We start from the raw sequence: 8,605 nt of genomic DNA on the forward strand, positions 1-8,605 counted from the left end.
TCGGAGGGCTCCTGTTGAGGAGACCCACCCTGTGATTGTCATGCATTCTGCTTTTGTGTTCTGCTGTTTATACTCCCATTTCTTCTTTGAAGGATCTGGTGTTTGCTTAGTGTTATTCTTTTCATGATTATCCATTACTTGTGGTTTCATAGGTCTAGCTCCCAAATTATCTCTACCTAATTCAGCATATGTATCTTCAATACTTTTTGGCAAATCCTGCTCCTATTGTGCAGAAGTGCATTCACTCAGGCATTGGTGTATAGCCACCGCTGCTGTCTCCCGGTTGATGTTTGCTAACATAGTGTCGATACCTGGGAAAAATTACCTTTCAATTTTATCCCTAAGTTTAGAGCAATTCTGCTCCATACTCATTCTGTATTTGTCTTAATACCTCTGGTATCATTGCTATTGAAGGGGTGCCATGAGTCATGGAATAGATGGCAGCGAAGCGCTTACCCTAAGTGGTACAATCCTCTATCAGAGAGTTAGCCCCATTGGCAAACACATTGTCAGTATTCTGTGTTTTTCTTGTGGGCCTGTGTGTGGAAACATTGCCTTTAACTGTGCTATTTTCTGTGCTATCCAGAATGGCATTTGCTCACGTTTAGTAGACATTCTACTCATGACTGTGTTCAGTGTTTATCGGGTAATTTGCGTTGCGGTCCCCTGTAGTGTACCAGCTGGGGTAACCCTTGTAGATTGAGGTGTGAATGTTATCGTAACAAACTGTGTCAGAGTTCTGTAAAATTGTATTATTTCTTTGTGATGTGGACGTAAGTCTACTATTGTTAATGTATAAACTTCTGGATGTGGCGTGTAAGCCGCTCGATCTGGCCATTGGAGGGTGCCTTAAAACCAATTTATATGTTCTAGGTACATGAGCGGAATTTGTATGTCCTTGTAGGGACAGTACTATTCCAGTATTTCATCTGGAGTATAAGGGTGAAATGTGTTTGTGCGTGCATCTGCAGGTGGGAATTTGACCCATGAATAGAACATCTCTGTCCTAAATGATTTGTGTGCCTCAATCACGAATGTTACAGTCCCTCCTAATGCTGTGGGGGCCAAATTTTTTTCATTTGGCAGCAAGTGCATTGCTTATATTATCTGAAATGTTTATTGCAACTCCCTGTTCTCCATCCTCTGCTGCATTTGCCTGTAATGCTATCGCAGCCTCACCTTGGACAGACATAAAAATAGTTTCAAGGAAAATGAGGGAAGGTTTTATGCACAATGTAGGGCAATATAATCCTTCAAGCTTGAACAAACCTACAGCCAATACATAGAATATGTCCACTAGGCTGTGGCGGATTTTTTCCTTCCCACTCCAGACGTCTCATGGTAAATATAAGTAGGGGTCTCTGAGAAAGTATGACTGAACTACTCAGATTTACCTGTTGAATAAGAACTAAACCAATGCTGATGGTGCCATGTCATATAGTTCCTACAAATCTATATAGGATCTGCACACTTAGAAAACATTAACTAAGGGATTGGTGTCCAGACTGATTAGATCAGCTAGGATCTTTTAAACAGTACAGTACTTTTCGTTTAGTCACTCGCGTTTACTTTGTCTCAGATAGATATGCAGAATGAATATTGGGGACATTTTTCAATAAGCATTTATTGAACCACTGTCATTCTAGTATAAAATACATGTGCTGCAACAACCATTAGACAGAAACAGATATATATGATTATGAGCACCAGCAGAGTAAAGAAAAGGTAGAATTATAATATAGTACTAAAACAATAAATGTATGCAGGCATATAGAGACATGACAAAATAATGTGTGCTCCTATGATGTAAGCCCTGACTAGATGTACCTAAGTGTGCCTAGCATGTATGTAGGTCTATAGCTAAGGATCCCCTTAGAATAGAGCCAACCCCATTTCCTGATGTGGGAGAGCGAAGGACCCCGTCCTGGTCTCAAGATAGACACCCCGCAAGTGATGTCAGACCACTGTGTGCTGGAGTGTCTGCGTGCAGGGACCTCAGCTTGGAAGTCTTTCTGCTCTAACTTGCTGAGCTAAGATGTAGTGCACACATACCTGAAAGGTAACCTCAGGGGTTCTACCAAGAAGTGTACTATGGGCATGTTGGGCAAGGATGACGATAGAGGTGACCTATATACAGAGGTATTATGCAGAAGATGGTTAACCTGCTGTGTGACTGAGAATCATCAGCATAATAAACAAGACTAGTTTTTGGAGAAAACCACACAACATTTATGTAGCACCTAACTAGGTAAAAGGTCAGCACCAGACCCGTTATGTAGAACAATGGTAGGACAGATGTAGGTAAAGGGTCGTGCAACTATCTAGGCCTATATTGGGGTACATTTGGGTTCATAGCAGTGTAAGATGCTATTAAGCCTTCAGAAAAAAGGGTTCTCTTTTTTTATAAATGCCTTAATAAAGAGTTAAAACATGCAGTGGCTCAGGTTCTCAAAGACCTGATGATTGTGAGGATTACATGGATCTAGTTCAGCAGCTTGTTTATAGGTTGACCGGAGAATAAGAGGTGAGACCAGAGTTATGAACTTTCCATCTGATAAAGATATAAAAAGGAAGTATGCTTAGTTTCCAGAACCCATGAAAATTAGGCTATTAGATCACTTTTAACTCAGGAAGACAGCAATAAGCACAGAACTAATCTAAGGTGTCACTGTTTTATAGGTCACCAATCTACACACAAAATTACATCACTGGTTTCTCAATAAAAACTGTCTCTAAAAGCAGAAGCCAAGCAGGAGGACTCATTTTCCACCAACCATTTGTAGAAAAAGTGGTATCACTGGATTGCCCATCATCAGTTTGAAAGGGAAGTGACATCACCGGTTTATCACCAAAACTGTATTTACTCAATGGAGGATGTAGTACTGATGCACAGAAAATGCATGCAGTGTCTGGATCCATGGTCCTACTCCCACCCACCTTCCCCTGATGCTACTCCACTGCAAGTATTAATGTCCTGAGTCCCAGGCGTATCTTCCAGAGCTTCTGCTGTGCCTTGCTGGCCAACACAGGTGTTGCAAAACCTGCCATTTCAAATGTACGCTCTTACACCCGCCACACTCCCCAAGCATCTCACATATTCAGCACATTAAACACACATGTCCACACACACCCAATCCCCACTACACCATACCTCTCCCTCTCCTGCATACTTCTCAACACTCACTCCTTGACTAAAAGCATCACAGAAATTTGGGATCTGCTACACAGCAGTTCAACGGATCTGTTTTTTCTGTTCGAAACCTGACTAGTTCTTTGGGTTGTCCCTGTCATCTCCCCAAAAATAACGCCCGATACAAGATCGCAAAACAGGACAGAACAATGGGCCCAGAGGTGAAATAGATATCATCTTCAAAGAATCCATTCATTGCCCTACCACCTCAGAAAGCGCCACTAGTGGCATTGAACACTTGGCTTTCAAAGTCCTCATCACCGCTAACTGCACCCTGAGCAGCACCCTCGTCTACATCCCTGCAGACCACATGATAACTTTGGCAGAACCATTGCAGACGTCATCACCCCCGTGATCCTTGATTCCAAGGCCTTTGTTCTCCTCAGTGGCCTTTACTATAACTTGGAGGACATCATTGATCCCCACACCACCAACCTCCTGGAAGACCTGGCCAACACCGACTCACCAAGTAAATGGAAGTCTCCACACATGCTGCCTAATGCTTACTGGATGCCATCTTCACCAGCTTCAACAACATCACTGTCGACAACTTCAGCATATCCATCTCACAGCACCACCGAAACATCATCATCAAATCTTCATGATGGAACTGGCGAAACATCTCAGAAATATTCTGGTCTTTGGAACTCATACACCACTAGCTTTGACACAACAACAACCTCCTAAATTCCATCTCCAACTTCAATGCCAGGATCACTGCCTGTCCAGATACCCTGGCTGCTCTCAAAGCCAATAAGGCCATGAGAACCAAATCACAAGCAAGTGCTGTAGTGAAAGACTTTACCGCTCTGGCAGTAAGTTGTACCAGCATAACACCCTCTCAGGACCTCAGCAACCACCTGTCCCTATTCTTCAGCAACACGATCACCAACATCTACAAAAACATTGATACCCAACTGGACCCTTCCACTCTCGCAGCCTTCCTGCCTATCTCTACTAACACCCAGAGGACCACCCTGACCATCTTGTCCACTATCACCACTCAAGGAACTACAACAGCACTTAAATCCATACACTCTGGAGCACCTTCGAATCCCTACTCTCACCACGTCTTCCTCAATGCACTGGAACCCATCAGCACAACCTTAACTCCAATCCTGAATGACTCAATGATCACAGCTACCTGCAAACATGCTGCAGTACTCCCCTCTCATCAAGAAACCTTCTGCAGACCTGAAATTTCTTGTCACCTATTGGCCTACCACCCTGCTACTCTGCCTAGCAAAATTCATGGAAAAGATGATAAACAAGCACCTTGCCACCCGCCTCAGTTACAACCAATTCCTCAAAATAACTCAATCTGGATTCAGGCCCAACCACAGTACAGACCCCGCCCTCATCACCGCCAAGCATGGCTTCTGCATGATAATGGTCAGAGATGAAACTGCAGCCTTTATCCTACTGGATCATTCCACAGCCTTCGACACAGTATCTCACTCCATCCTTATCTAACAACTGCACAAAGATGCCATTCAAGGTCTCACACTTTAGTGGATGTACTCCTACCTGACAGGCCACAACCAGTTGGTCAGCTTGGCCCCCTTTACCTATATGCAGTCAACCTCATCTGCAGAGTTCATTAAGGATCCTCAATCAGCCCCACTCTGTTCAATGCCTAAATTACCCCACTATTAGCATTAGTTGTGCCCACGGAATAAACATCATGTCCTGTGCTGATGACAACCAGTTCATACTCTACCAAGCGAACGCAGTCTCCATTTCCTGCTTACACACACTTAAGATTCTCAAGAAGATTTTCAAATGACTGCTCACCAGCACTCGCAGGACCATCACCCAAGCTTTCATCACCAGCAAGCTGGTCTACAGCAATGCACTGAATGCTGGAATCAATGATCAACTGCCCAGAAGACTCCAGGCCTTGAAAAACACACCCTCAACCTCCCAACCCACACTCACAGCACCCCGCCCCTCAAAGACCTCCACTGGCTCCTAATCAACAAATGAGCACTCTTCAAAATTCTCATGCCCACATACAAAGCTGTGCACAACCTTGGCCCATCATACCTAATCAACCGCATAAACTTTCCCAAACCTTCCAGATACCTTCACTCAGCCGAACTCATTCTCACACCCCCTCCAAATATGTAGAACCAGATTCAGTAGTTTCAATCTGTCCCTGTACATCAAAGCCTTCTCCTGTGGTAGTGGAGAGTAATGTAGGTAAGGCTTTATCAGCAGTTAGAGAAAATGTACAATTCTGGACGAAGCACTGTGAAAGCGTGATTCAATAACACAATGAGGCAGAAGATTCTTTAAGTGGGAAGTCTTTGTTTGAGGTGAAAGAACATTTTAAGCCATACTCGGCTACCACATATTTAAAAGTTCATCACTCAGCATAGACAAATAAAATCTTGCCAAGTAACCAAAATTTCCAGACAGTGAATACAGAGAAACAACAAGCATTAATTAGTAATATATAGCTCATCCTGTCACAGGTGATTAGACTAACAAGAAAAAAATATTCTTCCTGCCATGGATTCATCCTTGAAATTCAGCTTAACGTCTGAGAACAGAACACCATGGTCATCTGCACAGACCCATGTGTAACCTGCAAGGATAACAAATACTTATGAAGTGCCAGGGAGAGTATGGAGGGAATTTTGCTGTTGCTCGGAGAAAGCCTTCTCCAACAAAACACCATCATTTTAAGTCTAAAACCAAATTAGTATTGGTTGTCCTCATGCAAGGATATGGAAAACAATGCTGAACACAAATCAACAACTGTAAACCACTCTGCTGTAACAGGGATCTGAGACAGTATCACAGCGGGATTAAGGACAATGAGAAAAGTAGACATCACAATATCATTAATATCACTTAATCTCTATACTGGTCTCCCAATAACACCATCACCTTTTTGAATAGGAAGAAGGGGGTGTTGCAAGGACTTGCCTTTATCATTTCCATAATTACTATTTCAATCTCCAGCGGTGGCATATGCAACCTTCACAATCCCGCCACAAAAGTGGTCAGTCAAAACAAAGAAAGGTGTTTCATGAGACAACACTTCTGCTGCAAAAAGGTTTATAAGTAGTAATTGTCAAGGACAATGCCCAACCTGACATTGTATAATAGTCCAGAGCACTCCAATACACATTAATCAAATCAGTAGAGCAAATAGTTTTGTTCCATGAAAAACACACACAGAAGAAAAACAAAAAAATGCATAAAGTCTGAACCAATATCATCAGCTCACATTAAGCCATAAAACATGCAAAAAGACTTTGGGCCTGATTTACATCTTGACTGGATGGCGACGGAGTGTGCCTTTTTGGTGGTCCTCCCACCTGCCTACAGAGTGGCCCTTTTGGCCGATTTAGATGCCTGATTTTAGTGGGTGAGAAGGCCACAACGGTCCCACTTGCTCCGCCAGGACTTTGCTTCTCGCCCCAATGGCAGGATGGGTGGGAGGTGGCAGTACTCCAGCACTCCTCTGTCAGTTTTTGGATCTGGCCTGTGTCTAAGGGAATTTTGGGGGAATCCCTCCTACCTTGAGTCAGCAGAATGGGATGAAAATGGGTGTAAACTCACCTTTTTTCAGGGTTCAGGCTGTGGTTTCCTCCTCTTCACCTTTTTACAGACCCCCCTCACCGTCCTGCTACACTTTTCTTTTTTTTTTTTGCTTTTAATTTATATTTATTGAGTTTTGAAACATTTGCCAACAAACATGACAACATATGCAGCACACAGTTTGACAATTGTATTACAACCAGTTTTGCAGTACATAGTAACACTTATTCGCTTTCTGACCTATGACATCTTTTGCAGTTATAGTTACGTTAAAAACAGACATCCCACAGTGGAGCGGCGACCCTTAGCACCTTAAATTGCGACTTCCAAACAGTGATAGCATGAGACTGGCTACTTTAGTGTCAGGAGGTCCTTGTATACTCTATTTGGCAGTAAAAAGGGGCAGCCCCTAGAGTGCATCACCGTCTACAGAGCCAAGCCAGTGTGTGCACAGAGACCATATATCCTTGGGACGGGAACAGGCTGCCATTAGCTTCCAGTAATATTTCAGCCGGTCTCATCAGTAAGTGACGTCTTCCACCCAGGCCTTAATGGCTAGTGGTGTTGGCTTACTCCAGTGTATTGCTACACAGCGCTTTGCCAATAGGAGCAGCAGTGACGTCAGCCTTCTTCCAGTGGTTGGCACACTACGTACATAGCCCAGCAGTGCCACCAAAGGAGTGCACAGCGGACTTTGGTCTGTTATGTTCTTTATGTGTCTAAAAATCTCTCCCCAGTAGGTGGTGATAGTACAATATTTCCAAGACAAGTGGATAAAAGTGGCCTGTGTCACTCCGCATCTCCAACACCGTATGTCAGGTCGCAAACCCATGTGGTGTAACTGTGTAGGGGTGCGGTATAGATGGTGTAAATACTTAAAGTGATAGGTGAATTCCGTTAAGTGGTAGTATAGATGCGAGTGACTAGTTTCCATGCCGAGGTTTCTTGTAGCATATGTTCTAGTGCTGCCAGTGATGGCGGGGCATCAGGAAAGGTAATAAATTGTGTGCGGCACGCGGCTCTGAGTTGGAAATATAATAGCGTATGTAGTGGCGAAGGCTGTGGTACTGTGCATACATGTTGCATTGTAATGTACTGGCCATCAGGGGAAAAGATCGTTAAATGTAGTTAGTTCTTTCTGTTGAGCTTGTTTCCATATGTTGCTCCCCAGTAATGGAGGGATCAGAGTGTTGTTAGCTAGTGGCATAGTTGGTGTGTATAGTACATCTAGTTTAGCCCTCTTACGCGTCCTGCTACACCTTGACCACGGCGGACCGGCATCCCGATTTGACGGACCCCAAGGTAGGTGTCCGTGGTGTATGCGCCCATACATTGCATGGTGTGTGTATGTTGGTGGGGTGCAAGGCAGAATGTAAACATAATGTTCACTACTCATATCCTTCATACAGATATATACACAAACACAACATATATATTATTTTAGTTAAAAAAAAGATTGCACTAACCTGTCAATCCCGCTGTGTGGGACTTACAGGAGGTAACAGGAGGGCTTGTTGGCCCCCAAGTCATCCCCCAACCAGCTGTGCCCCAAGAGGTGCCTTTTCAGAGTGCTGGTGAAAGGAGCAGACCCCGGTCAGTTTTCTGGTATTTTTTTCTTGTTTTTTTTATTTATTAGGGGAGTGGGCCACATTGCCCCCCCTTTCCTCAGCCGATTTCGGCACTGGAGGCCCCATTCCCCGTGGCCTGGCCTTTTTTGAATGGTGGAAAGGTGCTGATTTCAGCCCCAGGGACACGATTCCTCGGGCCCAGGCTTTTTTTTTTTAATTATACGCCTCCCAGGAAGATTTTGGCCCTGTGGATCCCATCCCCCGGGCCGACCTTTTCATTGGTGAGGGGCAGAAA

The sequence above is a fragment of the Lissotriton helveticus genome, chromosome 8, assembly GCF_964261635.1.
Source record: "Lissotriton helveticus chromosome 8, aLisHel1.1, whole genome shotgun sequence".
Classification (NCBI taxonomy): Eukaryota; Metazoa; Chordata; class Amphibia; order Caudata; family Salamandridae; genus Lissotriton; species Lissotriton helveticus.